Source organism: Ailuropoda melanoleuca, chromosome 19 (assembly GCF_002007445.2).
Source record: "Ailuropoda melanoleuca isolate Jingjing chromosome 19, ASM200744v2, whole genome shotgun sequence".
NCBI lineage: Eukaryota > Metazoa > Chordata > Mammalia > Carnivora > Ursidae > Ailuropoda > Ailuropoda melanoleuca.
The window spans coordinates 1,307,726-1,327,566 of NC_048236.1; the positions used below are offsets into that span (position 1 = coordinate 1,307,726).

Below are 19,841 nucleotides of genomic sequence, written 5' to 3' on the forward strand. Positions count from 1 at the left end.
TCTTAAATTTAGGCCCGCAGAAGTGTCCTCAGAGGAGAATCCATCACGGGCTGAAGAAGACAGAAGGCTGAAACCCCAGCCTCTGTGCTCTGAGCTTTGGATTTGCCACAAGGGTTCAGACATGGAGCCCTACTGAGAAAAATGTACCCTGAAGAGAAACGAACAGGTGAGCACAGGGCAGATTTGGGTGGCGGGGAGCCCATCTACAGAAGTAGAGAACAAGGCTGGGGGCCCCCAAGAGGAAAAAGGTTTGAGGGTACCCAGAAGTGAAAGGGAATGCTTTCTGTAGTTTTCCTTAGAAACTAAAGAGGGCATCTGAAATGGAGATAGAAATGGTAGGAAACCCTGACTTGGTAAGATGATGATACACTCCGTTGAACTCCTTGGCACAGCTTAAGAGTGCAGACCCTTCCCTTCCGGCTCCTGTCCTCCAAATACTTTCCTAACTGATCTCTTGGCCTACAGGCTCAGCCCCTCCAGCCTGTCCTCCATTCCTCTGAGTGACCTTCTAAAACAGAAATCTGACTTGTCCACATTCCCTATACACCTCCCCTTCCATGACTCCCCTACTGCCTATAGGGTCAAGGCTAAGCTTTCTATCATGGTATCAGGTCCTCCCAGCCCAATCCCTTCTTACCTCTCCAGCCTCGTCACCTGCAACTATCACTGGGAACTTCCCATGTGCCGGGCCCTGGCTGGGTGCTGGGGACACAATGATAAACAAGACGTGGCACAAAAATGAACAAGACCTAGCTCATGCCCTTTAGAAGCTGAAAGTCCTCTTGGGCAGACAGACACAGAAAGGGATCACTGCAATCCAGATGGACAGTGGAAGGTGACCCAGCCTGCAGTGCAAAGGGAAGGCCTCTGGAGGAAGGAGGAGTGAGCCAGGTAAGGGATAAAGGAGGAAAACATTCCTTGCAGAAGAAGCCTCAGGGCAAAGTTCATGAGCAGCGCTATCTAACAGAACTTTCTGCACTAACGGAAATGTTCTATATGTATGCTCTCCAATATGGCAGCCACCAGCCACACGTGGCTCCTGAGCACTTGACATGGGGCTAGTGCCCCTGGAGAACAGAATTTTTTTGTTTTATTTAATTTTTAATTAACCTAAACTTAAATGGCCATGCACGGTAACGGCTACCCGTACTGGATGGCACGGTTCTAGAGCATTAAACCGAAGGTGATGGAAAATAGGAGTAGATGGGTAAGCTTTTTTATTTTTTTCCTAGAGAGAGAGAGAGCTGGGCAGGGGGTGGGGAGCAGAGGGAGAGGGAGAGAATCTTAAGCAGGCTCTGCGCTGAGCCCATCGTAGGGCTCCATCTCATGACCCTAAAGTCACGGTCTGAGCTGAAATGAAGAGTTGGATGCACAACCGAGGCACCCAGGCGCCCCAGACGGGTCAGCTTTGAGTGATGCTTCAGTGAAGCCTGACTACGTGAAGCTTCCGAGACTCACCATGGTGTCTGCTAGTCACCCCCCCCCGCTTACCTGGCAAGCCCCCCCTGAACCCACAAAACCCCACCCATGTACCACCTCTCTCTGAAGACTTCCCTGGCTGCTCCACACAGTCTCTCCCACTTTCTCCTTCTGCAATGTGATCTTTTTCTAGGCGGCATCCCTGTGTACCAGATTTGTACGTTCTCCTACCTGTCCCTGCCAGACTCTAAGCTCCTTCTCTTACTGGTCCTGGTATTTCCAGCCACTGGTACAATCCGGGCACTCGAGAAGCACTCAGTAATGCTTGAGGAACAAGTTGTCAGCACTGACAAAGTCACTGTAGCCTGGCAGGGTGGGGAGGAGGGCACGCGGACAGCTCTGTCCAGGGGCTCGGGAAAGGTTCTCAAGGACATCCTGAGCACTCTACCCTTCACAGTCAACACCAGGCCTGGTGGTAGCTCTACTTTGTCCAGATTCCTAGAATCTAGGCGCCTGTACGGGGAAGGTGACTGGGCAGGCTTTGGGGGTTAGCCCTGGGTCTGGAGACCAGCTTGGCAACTCAGCACCTGCATGTCCTTAAGCAAGGTGCTCAACTTCCCGGAGCCTCAGTTTCTTCAAGTGTAAAGTGGGCATCCCATCTGCCTCTTACAACTGCTGGAAGGCTGAAGTGACTACCCCATCTGCACAGGGCCAGGGACACGCAGTAAGCTCTCTGGCAACAGTAGCGATCTGAAATCCTCATTTGGATACCCCACAGCATATGCAAATTCCCGAACCCCTAAATAAGGCTCTTCTTGGTGCTCCCCTGGATGCACGGGATATAATCCAATCTCTGACTCACAACGTGTTGCCAGAATTCTCCTTGAGTTCCCAAGAGAAAATTTATTTTAATTCCCTCCAACTTTAAAAATTAAACAGTCCTTACAGCATTTTGGGGTGGCAGGGGTGACAATGGAGACCATGAAATCCGACAAGCAGCTTTAAAAAGGTTACAAACTGAAGGCAGCCGAAAGGGGTGAGCAGGGGGGGATGGAGACAATCCCCTGAGTGTCTGCTATTATTGAATACCCCAACTCTCAAAGCAGCCCGGCCGCCCCCTCCTCCACGCGAGCTAAGCTCTGTTAATGAGAAAGCGGAGCTCTGCCTACATTTTACCACAATAACGATTTCCCCGTTGCATTTTTACATGCCTGCCGCTTTATCATAGCAGAAGTAGACATATATTTTCAATAAATCCCTTCTCTCCTTCCTCCTCCCCAACTCCAGCTCGCCCAGTAAATGTTGTTCCCTCCGCGCCCTCCCCCAACGCAATCCCAACCCTGAAGCACAATGAGTTCCACTAATCAAAACAGAAAGAAAAAGAAAAATGGAAAAATCACAGCTGCTGAAAAACAGCATTCGCTACAAGTCAAAGCCCTCCACATTTTTTCTGCACGCAGCATTCACTTCTTCAAGGACACATCACCCCCGCCCCATCAGAAACCTTATGTAGAGTTGCTCCAAGGGGAGGGGGAGAGGGGGCGGGGAAAGAAATCTAATATTCACTCTCTTTCCTATTTTGACTAAGCCAGCACAGACAGAAATATAGATAAGGCCTCGAATAACTGATTTAACAAAATGTCACTTATTAAAAGAGATGGGGGATGGGGCTGCACTTGAATTTGAGAGCTCAGTTAAACCACCCCAGCTAAAGGCTGCCAGGCCTCCAGAGGCAAGGGGGAAGGAAGCATCCCCTAGCCTGGTCTCCTTCAGTGGCTGCTAGAGCTGACGCTGGTGGCACAGAGGCCTGGTCTTCTCCCTCCAATGAGAACCAAGTGGGGGGGGGGGAGGCAGGGGAACCAGAGGCGAGACAAAAACCAAAAAAATCCCCAGTTGATTCTTAAATATGTAAGTATTTATACCGCACCAACTAGTGCCAGGTGCCGGGGGTACATGGTGAGCGATGACCCAGTTCTGCCCTCCCCAGGGCAGTGCAGAAGGGGGAAGACACACCTGGGGTAAGTATGACAACAGCATCCTAAGAGCCCAAGCCAGTCCTCCCGGTAGCCCACCCCACAGCCCTGGCCCGGACCAGGCCCACGGGCCCTCGAGACAGAGGTAAGGAATGAGCGTATGCACGCTGAAATTGTTTGAATTCCATACTGGTTTCTAAAGCAGCTCAGACTCTTCAAAAGAAGAGAGGCCTCTAAATGTCCTTACCTACTGTGGCTCCCCATAACACCCCTCAGCTCACATGTGTTCCCCCAATTAAGAAAGAAAAGTGAACGAGTCCCAGGACTTGAGAATCAGCCTCGTTACTGGTATCCTTGAGAGGAATTTTAAGGGAGTTTGGTATCTCCCATTGTGATGACGTCAGAGGGAACTCAAATGACACCCCTATTCAAACGCCTTGGGCATCAACTCCAACTTTTTTTTTTCCTTTTCCTTTTTAAAACATCTTTCAAAGAAGTTAGGTTGGAGGTGGTTTCCCAAGACGAGGGGAGAGGCCCTCAGAGCAGTCCCTGTTATGACAAAGATCTCCCCACCCAGAGGCCCTCAGGAAGCTTTCCGAGGTAGCAAACTGCTCAGGGCCCAGTGTGGCCAAAGCCGGAGCCTGGAAACTAAAGGCCAGGCTGTCTAGAAACGACCGGGGCTTGTCCAGGTTCCTCCACTTAGGAGCCCCACAAAAAGGACAGAGCTAAGGGTAAGAGGCTGATGGAGAACAGCCATGCAATTTGTTAAAGTCAAGTTTTGGCTTTAATTATGAGGCAGCCTTCAAGCTGTGTGCTCCAGAACGAGCCAGACAATTCAAGTTTTTAAAAAAATGTAATGCCCAAAACATGCTTAAATCATCTGAGTCTTTCCAGCTAAGGTCACTGGGAGTTAGAAGCCCAAGTCCCCAGATGATCGTCTTGGTTGCCCTGACCCTCTCCATCTACTCAGTACCACATTCTTATTCAATACTACATGGCATTATCTATCTGAGGGTACACAACATTTGAAGACCATTCAAATTCTGGCATTAAACCAGGATGCTGGCTGGACATGTGACTCTGGGTTAATCACTTATTTATATTTTTTTCAATTCTACGTCCTGAGCCTCGCTTTCTTCGGCGGCCAAAGAGAATATCAACCTCCCACGGTTGTTGCTTCTGTTGTCAGATAAAAGAAGACGTACCAAAGAGACTCTGGACCAATAAAAAATCTAGGTAAACACTGGTTACTTCAGTGATGGCATCCATTTCCTCTCTCTCTGATTTTTCGTTGATTATTTTCCCCTTTATGAAACCAAATTGGTATCAGTTCCACTGATCTCTCAAAACTGACAACTTGTATTTATTATACAAATACAAGGAGTCCCACTACCCACAGGTGAGCAAAATCTCAGTAACAGCGGCCTCTAGGTGACAGGTACAAGGGGGTTCATTACACCAGCCTGTCTGCTTTTGTGGCGTGGGAAAGTTTTCCCGTAATAAAAATTAATTCAAAAATGAATAAATAGAGCCTCACCCTCTGGCTCAGAGGCAAAGGTCTGATGAGTGAAAAGCGCAAGGTATTTTTTAAAACTGGAAATGACTTTTTCCAGCACCACAGTATGAGAAAGGGCTGAGGGCTGTTTTTTTTAGGTAGACCGGCTTTCTAGAACAGGCTTCATTTGCAAAACAAAAGCCGAATGCAGATGAAGACCTGTGAGGACCCTCAGACCACAGTCCGGTTTCCTGAGGAGGTTCAAGGCTCCCCTGCACCCAGGGCACAAGCCAAGTGCGTCTGTCGCCTTGGGTGGGCAGGTCTCCAAGTTTAAATCCGGGAGCAGAGTCTGAACCGACACCGCCTAGCAGGTCCCGGCCAGCGGCTCGGACGCCAGCCCTCCGACGAGAGGAGCACTTTCGCTACCAGGATCCCAGCGGACTTGAAACCCCCAAAGAGAAAGTGGGCCAAGAGGCGAGAACCAGAGTGGGAGAGGGGCTGGTGCACGGAGGTTTGGGTCGAAGCTCTGGGAAATTAAGGGATGCGTTTCAGTGGTTGTCAGGTTTTATATCTGAAAAGGAGATCTGGCTGAAGATCAGTTCACCTCGCTGCTGTCGGCGCACGATGCCTCTTACAGTTTTCATCGCACTTTCCGAACATTATCTGATGGCATCCTCACAAGTGCAGAGGAGAGGCGCCAGATGGCATCACCCTCTCTTCACAGATGCGGACACCGACTCGGGAGGCCACCTCGTCCGGAGCCAGCAGACCACGAGGGCGCTGGACCCCAACCCAGATCTTCAGCCACCTGCCTCACCCACCCACTCCTGTGCACACCCCATGGCAGGGGTGCCCCCAGGCTGGCAGGCTGTGGCACAGTCTCGTGAAAGGCAGCTCGAAGGAGAGGCTTTTTTCCTCTTTTTTGGAGCTTCTTGCTCAAAACCTATAACACAGTGCCCACCGACTTTCAAACAGGGCTGAAAATCACAGATTTTTTTTTTCCAATGATGGTTTTCAAATAAATCTAACACGAGGCCCAAATTACTTTAACTGAAGACTCTTCCTCAGGCAAAAAAATCTGCTCTTGCCTCTGTACTGCTCAGTAATGCAGTCAAATGTTGAGAAAAGTGCTGTAGGATTTTCTGATGCAGTCTTAACCCTTGCAAGTCTCCGGCTGGCGTCAAGTCCTGAGCCCAAATACCTTCCCAAAGAGGGGAGGAGGGCGCAGCCTCAGCCTGGAGCACAGCTCCCTCACTTTCTGCTCACCTACACCTGTCTTCTCAGGTTTTCCCTCTGGTCTGGACGGAAGGCCCTCCCCAAGGCCAAATCTTCCGGAAACCTTCTCAAGGGCTTTAGTCAGCTGACCCAACCCCACCCGTGGCTCTCCTCAATCACTCCCTCTCCAGGATCTTTCCCATCAGTACACAAAGGCAACACCAGCACCCAAAAAAACCCTTTCCATTATGCGCATGTCCTTCCAGCTCCTGCTCTGTATCTCCGAACTCCCCTTCACAATCAAACTTTGCCAGAAAGTTGTCCACACATGCTATGACCAGTTCCTCACCTCCTAGTCCCCTGCGAGCCCCTCCAATCTTGCCCCCACACCATCCATTGCATTCCACTAAAGCTGTTCTTTGGAAAGTCCCCAGTGGCTTCCATTTTGCCAAATAATCCAGTGGTGACTTTTCTGGCCCTTATCAACCTCATGAAACATTTAACCCCCACCCCCTCCCCAACAACACACCAACACACACACACACACACACACACACACACACACACACACACACAGCCTTTCCTTCTCTCTCTATAGGCTCCTTAGGGCATCTCATCCAGTCTGCTGGATTTAAATACCACCTCCTGGCTGATGGCTCCCACATTTTTACCTCTTGCCTGGCCACTCCTCTGGTGCTGGACACCACTGTCACACTGCCTGCCTGACATCCCCACCTTGAGTCTAACAGGCACTTCAAACTTAGCAGCGCCCAAACGGAAATAGCTTGATTCCAGTCCCCTCCATCAACATACCTGCCCCTCTCCACCACTGCAAGCCCCCTTACCAAGAGTTGGGAGTGTTACTTCCCACTGGAAACTTCCAGTGGTTTCCCACTACACTTCAAGTGAAACCCAACCTTTTCAGAGGCCTCCAGAGTCCTGCACGTTCACCTCACGCTGCCCTCTCTGTGTCCCCCTTGTCTGCCTGTGCCTCTCCTTAGATCCCCCCAAAGCCAAAGTCCTTCCACACAGGTTCCCCTCCTCCTGGTGCTCTCTGCCAAACCTCAGAGCACGGCCAGGTCACTGTTCCCTGTGGTATCTTCAAAGCATTTATCACGTTTTGCAATATATATTTCTATATGTGTCTGCCACCCCTCTGGATGGTAAGCTAGAGGCTGGAGTGGGGGGAGGGGAGAGGGAGTTGATTATGTCTATTTTAATTATCATCATATTCCCGGAGCCTTAAGACAGTGTCTAGAATAGTAGGTGCTCAGTAAAGTAGCCGTTGAACGTACCAATGAATAAAGTAGATCCAATCATGGCATGAAAATAATTGTTACCTTCTACGAGCCCAGAGTTACACTGCCGTTTAGGCACACGGGTTCTCTTCCCCCTTCCTCTCTAACAACAACAACAAAGTTCAGTGTTGTCTACCAACAACCCAACAGCTCAGCATAATCCCACCCATCCCCAGCTTGTTGTCTTCAACAAGGAAAACACAAAAACCATCCTCTTGCTCAGTAAACCCAAATTAACCGGAAGACCTTATAAGCAGATACCATGAGCACTTAATTCTTAGAAAATATCACACGGTCTTTTTGTTGCGCATTTTCTTTAACCCAGAAGAAAAGATATATTGAGAAGCCATGGGATCAAACTTAGGTTACCAGGACTGTCTTATTCCTTAAAATACCACAGGATCCTTGGTGACAAGTATATGCCAATAACTGGACGCCGGCTATTCCTGTCACCTTCGCCCCACAAAAGAAATCAACGATGTTTTACTTTCCCCTTTATTTCTTTGGTTCCCCTCCGACGTGCAAATTCAAAAATATTATTAATCCACAAGATCCCAGCTGATTCTAATCCTCCCTGTTCCCCAAGTCACACAGTTTTATGACGTCATAAATAAAACGAGCTGAATGCGACTACGTCATAAATAAAACGAGCTGAATGCGACTGCTTTTAGAGCAGAACAAGCAGCATCCATTCGTACTGCCTGGGGTCTGGGCCACTTGTCCACAACCTCACTTTTCTTGTCAATGTTCAAAGTCAATAAAAATATCAAGAGCTTTCCCCCCAAAAAAATGCTCATGGTGAAATACAGGATATCCCAGAAATGACAGGAATCCAACATCATTATTATGAACTCTATCACTCACATACCATACGACCAAATCCCAATTACCCATATGGGAATTCTCCGCTTTCTGGTGTCCCACTCCTCCCCAGGACTACGTCCTCCTGGGGCCTGGGAATACCAGCTCAATTAACCTTAGACTTGACCAAGCATAATTAGGCAGGTAAGCCAGCTGGCTGGAGGGGAAACTTCCAAGATTAACTGAAATTATTTTGGGTGCCTGGGATTATGTGCCCCCACGCTCTATTAGCACATTTAATTGGGAAGCAACCATGCACTTTTTTTTTCCGAGACAGTGGCAGACTGTCGTTAAATATTTCCTTGTATTTGACGGTCAAGATTATCAGGCTACTCAAGAGTCCTTTTCGGAATGCCAAGGTACAAATCCACTCTCTCCACGAAAAGACAAAAACAGAAGTTAATCAACTCGTCCTCATCCGTGAAGCAATTTGGCCGTTGGCCCAGGAAGAGCCTGTCAGACCTCTTGAGACCTCTCTCCACAAGACCCAAGTCACAGAATTTCAGAGAGGGAAGAAAGTCATGGATCAAATATGCATTTTTAATATTAAAAAAATGCAAAACCCAGAAATGGCTGAAAACTGGTACCCTCCCAACTTTTCTTTTCACAGACATTTACTCCCTGCTTTGAGAATCAAATCACCTTAAAAGTTCTTTGTCACTTTACAAACACCGTAAACTGAGCCAACGACCCAACGCAAGACACTTTCTGATTAATGGATTTGATGGAGAACCCTTAAACTTTCAAAAAAAATCAATGCTTTTGATTATTATGACCAACCTATCAAAGGAGAAAAAGAATATTCTAAATAAGCTTTGTTTTGGGGACCACACATTTTATTATATAAGCAGCAGTCTGCTCTTTTACAATGAAAGCTCCTAGTTCACCAAAACCACAGGCCCACGCCAGTTAAAGGAGGTAAAACTGAGTACTTTCCACACAGTTCATAAAACAACTGTTTTCACAGCAAGCTCACATAAATGCTATGTGATATTAACACATGCCTGCTATGTGGAAGCCGGCTTACCAAGCTGTGAAAAGACCCATGTTCACTATGGAGCCTGCAAAATTAATATTCTCAATGCCCATAAAGCAGAAGGGAAATGTTCTTTTTTTGAGATGTCAACCTGGCTTCTAAACAATCCTTTGGCGAAAATGGACATGCCTAAAAGGGCGGGGCCCCAAGAGGTGTGTCACTCCCAGTATCAATTCCTATAAATCAAATCCTGACAATCACCACAATATTTTAAAAAGAATGAATTATGATTCATGGGCCTTCAAACCTTTATTACCACAAGAACATTCTCAGCAAAAGAGAAAGGAAAAAAAAAAAAGCTACTGTGCCTTGATTAATGGCCAAAGCAAGACAATAAAATAAATCTCATAAATGTAAGAAAAAAAAATGAATGACTGCTCTTGGCTTCAAGGGTAGGCATGTAAATAATTCTACTACCCTGGGATAAACACACATAAAGATTTTGTTTACCCTCCCAGCATATACACCATCCAGACTAAGATTCTCAGCAGGGAAAAATAATAGCAAATTTGTTTAACTAGTGCCTACTTCGGAATATTTGATAAGTGGCGATAATATTTAATTCCCAACGAACTCAACTCTCAGGCTGCTAAAAATCAAATTCTCAATCTGGAAATCTGATGACAGGAAGGAAAGAAGAAAAGCACCGTCCATCAGTAACATGTAGAGAGATCTTTTTTTTAAACCCACTTTTTCCCCTGCTAGAATTGAGCCTGTCCACAGGATTGCACAAAGCTTAACCAACTTTAGTTAACCACACACATAGGGTTTACTACCTGACCCTAAGGAAACATGTCTGGGTTTGAGTCCCTGGAGCTAAAATTATCCTGGCAAAGTTAAAACTCCCAGCATAATCAAGGTACCTGACAGCCTAAACCTACAGTTCATCTGCAGAAACCAGCAGGCTGAAGACCAGGAAAAGAGAGGCCAGGAGAAGCAAAGACTGCTGGTTAACTGGCTAAGCTTGGGAGTCGCGCCTGTTATTCTTAACAGTGGTCATCAAAACCATATTTTCCATCACCAGACTGCTTTCTTGAAACGGTAAACGATGCAGAAGGTTGGTACCAACTGGGACAACTTAAAACTCCTTCCTTAAAGCTCTCCTCCATGGCCTGCTACAGAGTGAGCCTAGCCGGCTTTCGGGAGGCATTTTTTACACAACTCTTCAGTCACCCCTGGCTCCATCATTTCTAAACATCACCTCCCCATACTTCACCAGACAGCCCAGGCCACGCTGTGAGCAACCCGCTTCAACACTTCACTTGCCAGAGCCGTGTCTCGCCTGGGGAAGAGTTTCCACAAAGCTGGCTCTAACAGACCAGCCGAGGGCCCACGGAGGAACCAGAAGTCATTTTCCTTAACCTAAGGATGGCAGGCGCACATGCTCCAGCCCAGTGCTGGCCAGAGGCTGCCCGCCAGGTGCTCCCGGCCTCCGCCAGTGAATGGGTGGTTTTGTGTTATTCTTAAATATCTATTTCTTCAGCCCACCAGTAGTAACTTCCCAGTCTCCCAAACTGAAGTTAGGGAGTGAAGGGGCAGGCTTACCCTCTTACACATTTCTCTTATCTGGGTGGCCACTGTAACTTGGGGGAGTACCCAGCCCCCAAAGAGCCTCCAGGCACAAATCCATACATATACGCATCATGTCAAAAACCCCCAAAGGAACATCCCTAGGGTCCTGCGGTTTCTTGGCTGGAAGAATGAAGGCTTTATAACATCACAACCTTCAATTGCAAGCCCCACCACCACCACCCTTTAAGCCGGGGCTGCCAATTATAGCACCCACCTCAGCCCTCCCTCTTTGCTGGGATGCTGGACAGCCCGCAGAGGGACAAGGGAAGGAAGAAAACAGAAAGAAGGCCCTGCTAACAGACTGAAAGTAAAAAAGTGGGGGGAGACTTTTCCCTTCCCCTCCCCCATCTTCTCACGGAGCATCCCCCAACTAATTTTTTTTTAAATGAAACTTAATAAGCTTCTTGCCTACCTTGGCTGTTTCTGCAACAAGTGCATGGACAATCCGACAAGACCAGACTCCGCTTGGGGGGTGAGATGGGGGGCGAGCAGAGCTGATGGAGCAATTTCAATATTAATTTATGTCAGAGCCGCCTTCTCGAAGCGCTACTCACTTACAGTACTGCCCTCAGCCAGTAAACAAATATCGCTCCGCCAGGAAACATACTCCCCAGATGCAAGCCCCTTCCCCAGCAGGGAACAGGGCCCTGCGCCGCCCCCACCCCACCCCCAACAGTATGCCCCCACCCCGGGGAGGAAGCTCCGGGTTTCCAAAGCACCAACCCACCACCTCCGCCACCACCCCAGCAAGAAACTTACTCGGTCCGTCTACGCCTCCACCCTCCCTTCAGGAAATCTACTCTCCATATGCATTCAGCCTCCCCGCAGGAAATCTGCTCCCCCCTCCCCCCTTCTATATACATGCACCCCTCCCTCTCCTCCTCCCCACGCGCCCTCCCCAACCAGAAACTTACTAGCGTGCAAGCGTGCAGGCTCTCCTGATCCTGGAAACTTACTCCCAGCTATAGCGCCCGCCAGCCCCCTTTCCCGGCCCTGCTCCCGTTCCTGCCCTCCGCGGCAACAACTCCAAACTCTCCGCATCCAGCCACTCGCCCTCCCCGGTGGAAATTTGCGGCGCGGGGCCGCGCGCGTGCAGCCACCCTCCCCTTCAGGAAACTTACTCCCCATCTGCATGCACCGCCTCTCAGCCATCGCTTAGAGGGAAGGGGGTGTGCTAGGGAGACAGAAATACATATGTATCTCTCGCCCCTCCCCCGGCCGCAGCCCACTCGGGGCCGAGCCGCGGTAACCTGGCCTTACCTTTTGCATTGCTCCCTACCCTCGCCCCCTCCCTTAAACCTCCTTATCCCCTCCCCGGCGCCCCCCTTTTTTCACCCATTACCCACCCCTAGCAACCGTTCCCAAGCTCCTCTCGGCCTTTTTTTTTTTAATCCAGGATGCAAATTCCTCCCCTGTCAGCAAATCGACTGTCAAATTATTTTCTTGCAAAAGGAGAAAGGCGGGGTGGGGGGGGAGCAGAAGCAAAAAGGGGGAGGGCGGGGGAAGGGAGAGAGGGACAGAGGAGGGGAGAGATATCCCTCCGCAGAGCTGGGTCTGGCGGCGGGCGGGGAAGCAGGAAGTAAGGTGTCCAGCGCCGCGGCCGGCGGGTCCTCCGCCGCGGCCCCCACCCGCGCCCCCTGTCCCCCCGGGCGCTGCGCTCGGGCGGGCGCGGGCAGTCTGGCGCATTGTTCGCAACCTCCCCAGCGGTGCGCTGCCGACCTTATTTGTGTGCTCTGCATGTGCGTGAGGTTGCACCTTTTGTAGGCTGGCGAGACTCTGGACGAGGATGGGGCGGGGGACGCGGACCGACTCGCGGCCCCGCGCGGGACCTGTCAGCCCCGGGGTGTGGCGGATTCTCCGGCGTGACCGGAAAATCGAGGCCCGGGAGAAGGCGGCGTGGCCGGGAAGCTGCCGCCTTAGACCCGGACCAGTGCAGGATTGCTTCCTGCGTAGCCGTCCCGGTTATTGTAACGCGCTTTGCAATTTAACGACGGGGGTTGGGGGGGGTATTTTTTTTTTAAGGGGTTGCAAAGATGCCAGGGTCTAGGTGGAGTGCCGAGAGACGGCCTGTGCCTACCCCCACTGCGCCAAGGCTCGGCGAGACTGGGAGAGGGGCTGGGGCTCCCGGGAAGGGGCTGGAGGTTCGCGAAGCGCGCGGCTCCATCCCTCCGCCCCGATGGGGGCGGGGAGGGGGTGCTGCAGACGGCGCTGGAAACGCAGCTCTCTGGGGAGGGGTCTCCATCTCCGCGGCGCTGCAGGCCGGGGAGGGAGGTTGCCTAGGAGAGGAGCCGGGGCCGAGAGGGGAGGGGAGGGGGCGCGGGTGCCGCGGCGGCGCGCGCTCGCCCCTCCTCGCGCGCCATGACTGTGGAACGTGGTGCCGGGGAGGAGGGACGGCCGCCGGGGGCCGCCCGGGGCTGCTCGGCATTGGTGCGGAAACCCGAGCCCGGAGTCGCTCCTCGCGCTGTCTCCTCCTCCTCCTCTGCGGGGGAAACCGCTGCACCCAAACCGAGAGCAGCTGCGAGTAGGGGGCAGGGCGCGGGCTGAAAGGCGAGCCAAGGGTTCAAACCTCGGCGGCGCCAGGAGGCGAGGGCAGGACGGCCCCCGGGTCTCGCGAAAGTGCGGCCGCCCGGCGGTGCAGCGCGGGACCCCAGCGTCTCCAGGCTTCTCTCGCGGCGGAGGGAATGGGACCCCAAGGTGGCCCGGCTAAACAGACCACCTCGAGCCGGGTCCGAGGCATCTGTCTCATAAAGGGCCCACAAGACAGCGAGTAGTTTTTGCTCCAGGGAAAGTTAAACCATGCTTTCTCTCCCCCCCCCCCAGTGTGGGGCAATCGTTGTGTCCCTTCCCCCAAATCTCGCGCAGGATAAATGAGGTGCTCCCCTCCCCAGACCTTCACCGCGGTCCCCCACCCCACCCCCACTCGGGCCTGGGTGGGGACAGGGCGGGGGAAGGCTATATGGGAGCTTAAAGCATGAGGTCATGGGCGGAGGAGGCTGCTGCCAAAAGCGGCCGAGGTTTGTGTGTATTTTGAGGGGTAACGGTTCTTCTTCAGCAGTGGTAAGTTCTCCCGCCTAACCCTACCAATTCGGGGGCGCCTGGGCCGGAGAGCCCCGGAAAGAAGAGGGGGCTCTGGGCTATTTCGCTCAATGAGTGTTTGGCCGGTGCCCAGCCCTTTATGAGGTCCTTCCATAGAAGCAAAGAAAGCTGAGGAACAGCGCACAGTGTCGCGGGGACTGAGAAAAGGCTTCAGATGCTCTGTCGCGCGCCTCCCCCCCCCCCCGCGCTTGTTCTGTCCTCTTTTCAGTCGGACTGCTTTCTGTGATAGCCTCCTGCCCCCTTCTCACCCATTCTTAACTAGCGGCCAGAGGAGTCTCTCCAACTCTTACCACACTCCTTCAAAACCTTCCCAATTGCTCTTAGAATAAAGGCAAGCTCTGAAGCCCCTGCGTGATTTCGCCTCTACGGACCTCCCCACTCTCCCAGCTCCTCCCCTCCTGTACCGTAAGCCGGGTGGTGCTTCTTTGTTCTGCGTGGGGCAGGGGGTGGAGGGGGATCTCTAACCCTCACGCCTCCACCTCTTATTACTAACTCCTGCTAGACCTTTAGGATTCGACTCAGCTGTCGCTGCCTCCAAGAAGCATACAATCTCATCTCTAACACCCTCGGGGGAGAAAGACCCCTCCCGCTCCCTCCAGCCCAGCTGCAGCCGGAGCTGGCCCCAGTTAACAGCCCTTTTCTAGCCGGGGAAGAATAGCTAAGCTTGAGCGCCATCATTGCGTGGGGGCCTAACCTCCTGGGAGGGAGTTAGCTAGGAAAGAACCTCCAAACACCCCGTTACCTCTAGAGACCGGGAAGCAGCAGCGCACCTCCACGCCCCACCCCCCAGCACACACCCTTAAGTGTAAGGCAAGGAGAGGTCTTTCCAACTGAAACTCTTCCCTGGGGCAGACAGATAAAGAACCTGAAGCAAAGAGGGAGTAAGTAAATTGCCCAGGGTCAGTGCAGAAATTCACCCTCTGGTCTTTCCTGCTCGTAAACCAGAAGATGCAGAAAAGAAAGGGTTTAGGATTTAGAACCCAAGGTTTCGCGGCTACACAACCGACCGTGCTTGAGTCACCTTCAGAGAACCCCTGCGTGCTTGGGCCAGTTCCAACAGGGAGGTCGTACGCCTAATGGTTAGTCCAGCAGGCTCTGACCTTGAATGAGTTACTTCACTTGATTCCGTTTCTTTGCATGTAGAATTGGAATCGTGGTGTCTGCAGCGTAGTTCTGTGAGGTTTAAATGAATGAATATATGGAAAGGCCTTAGAACAGTGTCTAGACAAATTCTTGATTATTTGTGAGGGGGGTTAGGTGCCTCCTCCCTTCCCAAGGACCCTAGAAAATCAGGTCCCCAGAAACTACACTGATAAAACCATCAAAAGTGATCTATGGCCCAAAGAACTCAAAAACCCTGATAATGCACAGGTGATACACAAAGACGCTATGTAGCCAATAGAGTCAACCTCAACAGTGCATGTGCTGGAGGACAATCCACGGGGTAGATAACCCCAATTCTGTGAGTGTCAGAGGGAGGACACCTGAAATTAAAAGATCACCTTGGATCTTTGAAGTTAGAGTCAGGCTCGGGGCACCTGGGTGGCTCAGTTGGTTGAGGGCCTGCCTTCAGCTCAGGTCATGATCCCAGGGTTCTGGGATCGATGGAGACCTGGTCTGGGTCATCTCCCTGCTCAGCAAGGAGTGTTTCTCCCTCTGCTCTTCCCCCTGCATGCGTTCTCTCTCAAATAAACAGATAATAAAATCTTTTTAAAAAATCAGAGTCAGGCCGAAATACTCCTAATACTGTTGCAAAACCCACCTCGTATGACCTAGACCCTCTTAGGGCTGCAAAAAATTTAAGGGGATTATTTTTATTATCATTAGATCCTAGTCTTACCATTCTCAGTACCCCCTATGATAAGGGTTTTTTTTTAAAAATGCATTCACATGGTTCCAGATTCAAATAAACATTGAGAAGTCTCCCCCCCACCCTGACACCCACTGATTCTCCCTCTGTGGAGGCAACCAAGGTTAGCCTTCAGAAGACTGTTTTTCAGCTGAGGCCTTCAGAGAGCTCCTTGGATTCCTATTTAAATCTTTATGTCCAGGGCTCCCTTCTCGAATCCAGGCAATCACTACCCCACTCCCACCCTAGCCACCCTTTACAGGTTATATTACTAGTGATGAACCACCATTTCCTGAGCTACCAACAAAAGCAAACACTTTGCAGTTCTTTCTCCTCCTTGACACCAAAAATAATCACTACGGTTTATTGAGAGCTTTCTATGTGCCAAGCCCCGTGCTAAGCACTAGACATACATAATCCTATTTAATCAGCCCCAAACCATCATTATCCTTACTTTACAGATGCAGACAGAAGTGGAGGATCGGATGACATAACTTTCTCCAATTTGTAAGCCAACCTGAGCCCAAACCTCTCCTAACCAATAGTCCTCTCGCCTCTCTGCAACACAGGAAAAATTCTGGTAGCCTGAAGGGGAAGGAGTAGAATGGAGTCTTTGGACTTTATCAGACCTCAATTCAAATTTTGGCTCTGGCTCTACCAACAATGAGTCCTTGAGGAGGTTTCTTGAGCTCTCTGAGTCCCAGCTCTCCTGCCTGTGAACCAGGAATGTACATTTTTTGTGGGGTTAGTGTGAAGATCAAATGCATGTACATAATGGCTTTTAAAATGCCTAGCACACTAAATGCAGTGTCTAGATCTTGTGTGGCTCTGATTTGAATAAACCAGTCATGGGGCACCTGGGTGGCTCAGTCATTAAGCGTCTGCCTTTGGCTCAGGGCGTGATCCCAGCATTCTGGGATCGAGCCCCACATCAGGCTCCTCCACTGGGAGCCTGCTTCTTCCTCTCCCACTCCCCCTGCTTGTGTTCCCTCTCTCGCTGGCTGTCTCTCTCTCTGTCAAATGAATAAATTTTGTAAAAATCTTAAAAAGAAAAATGAATAAACCAATAGCTAAGAAGACATGGTTGAGACAGGCAAATAAAATGTGGACTTGATGTAAATGTTAAGAGATTATTAATGTGATATAGATGTGCTACTTGCAGATGTTATAGATAGACGTAGGTATTAGAGATGTGATAATGGCATTGTGGTTACGTTTTTTCTTGAGTTCTTATCTTTTAGAGATGCATAACGAAGGATTTGGGGTGAAAGTGTGTCTAGGACTTATTTTCAAATACTCCCCCCAAAAACAGGAGATAAATAAAACAAGATTAACAAAATATGGATAATTGTTGAAGCTCTTTATTATACTGTTTTCCGTACTTCTGTTGAATGCTTGAAATATTTCAAATCAATTTGAAATAAATTTAAAAGTAAAAAAAATTATATTCTAAAACATTAAAATTTAAAATGATCAGACATTCAATTACTATGAATTGTTAATAATCATAAAAATTTTTTAATTATTAAAATACAGTACTAGTTTATCATGCACTACATGCAAAAATGGCAGTTTTGTCCCTGGGAGACATCAGGACAGGTCTTAGCCGCCTTTGGCAGGTAAGCTGGCAGTGGGGGGTCGGAAGATGGGAAAGAATGAAGACTGCAGAAAGGAAGGTGAACGGGTTAAGGACCCATTCAGCTGTACAGAGGACAATGTAAGGTAGGTAAGTGGCAGGAGGAATGGGTCAGAGAGGCACAGGCAAGTTTAAGTTAAGCGTAGATTTTCTCCTACAACGTACGTCTGCACAGAGCCACTTCCAAATTGAATGGATTAGGAATCAATCAGATGCACTGGGCAAAATTCTCAACTCTGTGCTTGCCAGTGCTGTTACCCAGTCCAGAGGGCCCTGAATTCCCTCATTTGCACTTCGGGTGCAAGACCTCTCCAGCCCCTTCCATTGTCCAGACTGGAAGTCTAAGGAATGCTGTTGGCCTTCCACAAGAAAAGGATCCTTTCTGAGGCCACTCTGGTTATTTGCCTATCTCAAGAACAGATCAGAGCTGAATAGAAGTGGAAATGTATCCAACTCATAACCAAATAAAATGTTTTAGGCCCAGGGAGCATTTGTTTACTGTTCTAGGAGTCATTTTTTGTGTGTGCGCTCTGGATTCAAACAGCTGGAATTATTTTTACATGTGACCCCATTTTGAAATAGAAGTTTGTCTTGAGAGAAAATTTGCATTTCAGAAAAAAGATGAGACAATATATTTGGGAACGCTTTAAAGGAGAGAAGCCTTCTGTCTAATATGTCCCTTTATGTAGGGTAGCTCTTGAGAACTTCCTAAAAGCTGGAAGAATGGGAGGTATGGAGAAATAGGGGAGAAGCACATACCCCCTTGCTTCCTGCTCTACCCGAGGCTTCAGAGTGAAGGCTCTTCCAGGCAATATGATCAAGTCAAGGGACCATGGAACTCATGGAGTGTGTGCTTCAGGGAGAGGTGATGGATGTAAGGGTGTAATTATGCAGCTGTTGAAGGAGTCTCGTGGTGAAAGCAAGTTAAAGCAACGGAACAGTACGGTGGTGGGCTGTTCCTCAAGCTCTCGTTTCTTTCTCCTTCTTAAATCTGGAACAACCAAAGTAACGAGAGCAAAAAATCATGGCACGGAAGGGCTTATGGGGCTCCCACTTCAAAACCTTTAAAGCCAGTAAGATAGCATAAGTCGCCTCAACTGCCAAGTCTGTTAAGGATGGTGTTGACAGAGCAGACCTTACTCAAGACGGGAGGCCTAACTGCTGTTTGTGTAGTAATAATACTAAGAGATCGCTATCTCGGGCAAGCTGCGAGCCAGAGAGAGAAAACAGGTTCCAGGCTATGAGAAGGGTCTCAGTTTCAGTCAGATTTCCAAAAGGAAAAAAAAAAAAGCTAGGATATATAGTAGATTTGGTATCCAATACAAAAAGCAAAAAGGGACTAACTGGTGGAAATCACTGCTAAAAATTCCTGCCCCTGTCCTGAAGGCATGCGTGGGAGTCACATTTCAGCTGCAGTGTTAGTACATGGTGGGGGTGCTCAAGGGCTGTGGTGGCCCACGAGGCTCCCATATGAGTGGCTTTGTTAGCTGTGAGGGTGAGGAAACTGAATTTCCTAGTGAGGATGCAAATCTATTAAAAAGTTTTAAATTGCACCCCTGTGCAACTTAAATGTAGGTATACATTACAGCTACTTTCCCAGAACCCCTAATGGTACCACAATTTTTTAAAGTGGGAACGAGGACCCGTGAGACCTTGCATTAGGAAGGATCCTGGCGGGAAGCAGGTAGCCCACTGGACAAGTAACCGAAGAGTATTTACGGTAAGGACTATCTGTAATCATATGCAGGCAGGGCAGGCTTCATGGATGTGCAGCCTGTGTGATCACACGAGATCCCGCACCTAGAAGGGTCCTGCCCTGAGTGTAATGCCTTGTGGTTACCATCTTGAAATTCTTAGTAATTTTTGAACAAAGGGTCCTACGTTTTCATTTTGCACTGGGCCTCACAAGTTCTGTAGCCAGTCCCGTGTGCAAGGTTAGGGGAAACCAGCAAGAGACAGTGTAGTACCAGAGGATTAAAGCAGCGGAGAGCCTTGAACCATCCCTAAGACAGAAGGGGCGGACAAGAGAAATATCTGGCATGGAGAGAGAGCTGTTACTGAAGTTGTGCTGTGGCCGCAGCTGTAGGAGAAGGTCACAGCAGAGAAGCAACGGCCTTTGGTAGAACAGCCATACTCAACCCATAAGCTGTAGAGAGGGAGGCAGGTGAGTAGATACCCCGGTTCTCTCTGCTCCTCCCCTCTGGTCTCTTGCATGTGCCTCCCATCGGTTGAACCCTACAGGAAACCAGAGGGTCCGCGAGCCCACCAATGAAATCAGTGGATATTGGCCTGCCAGGGCATGGGGTAAGGCAGAAAAAGGTAAGAGCGAACCTGGAAAGGGCACAGATTATCCAGCTCAGGACTTTTCCTGAAATCTTCGGCGCCAGGGTT

At 49.7% G+C, this 19,841-nt stretch overlaps 1 protein-coding gene across 5 annotated transcripts in view; it reads right to left on the reverse strand.

Moving 5' to 3' along the window:
* TRERF1 (transcriptional regulating factor 1) overlaps positions 1–12,365 on the reverse strand; it is a 221,450-nt gene extending 209,085 nt beyond the window's left edge. Inside the window, exons 1-2 of one of the 5 annotated variants that reach the window (XM_034648032.1) lie at positions 12,216–12,365; positions 11,282–11,363 (exon numbers count right to left, since the gene is read on the reverse strand). The gene's annotated coding sequence lies outside the window, so the exon portion shown is untranslated. The other 4 variants (XM_034648033.1, XM_034648029.1, XM_034648031.1 and 1 more) reach the window with 4 other exon arrangements.
* Positions 12,366–19,841: the final 7,476 nt, after the last annotated feature.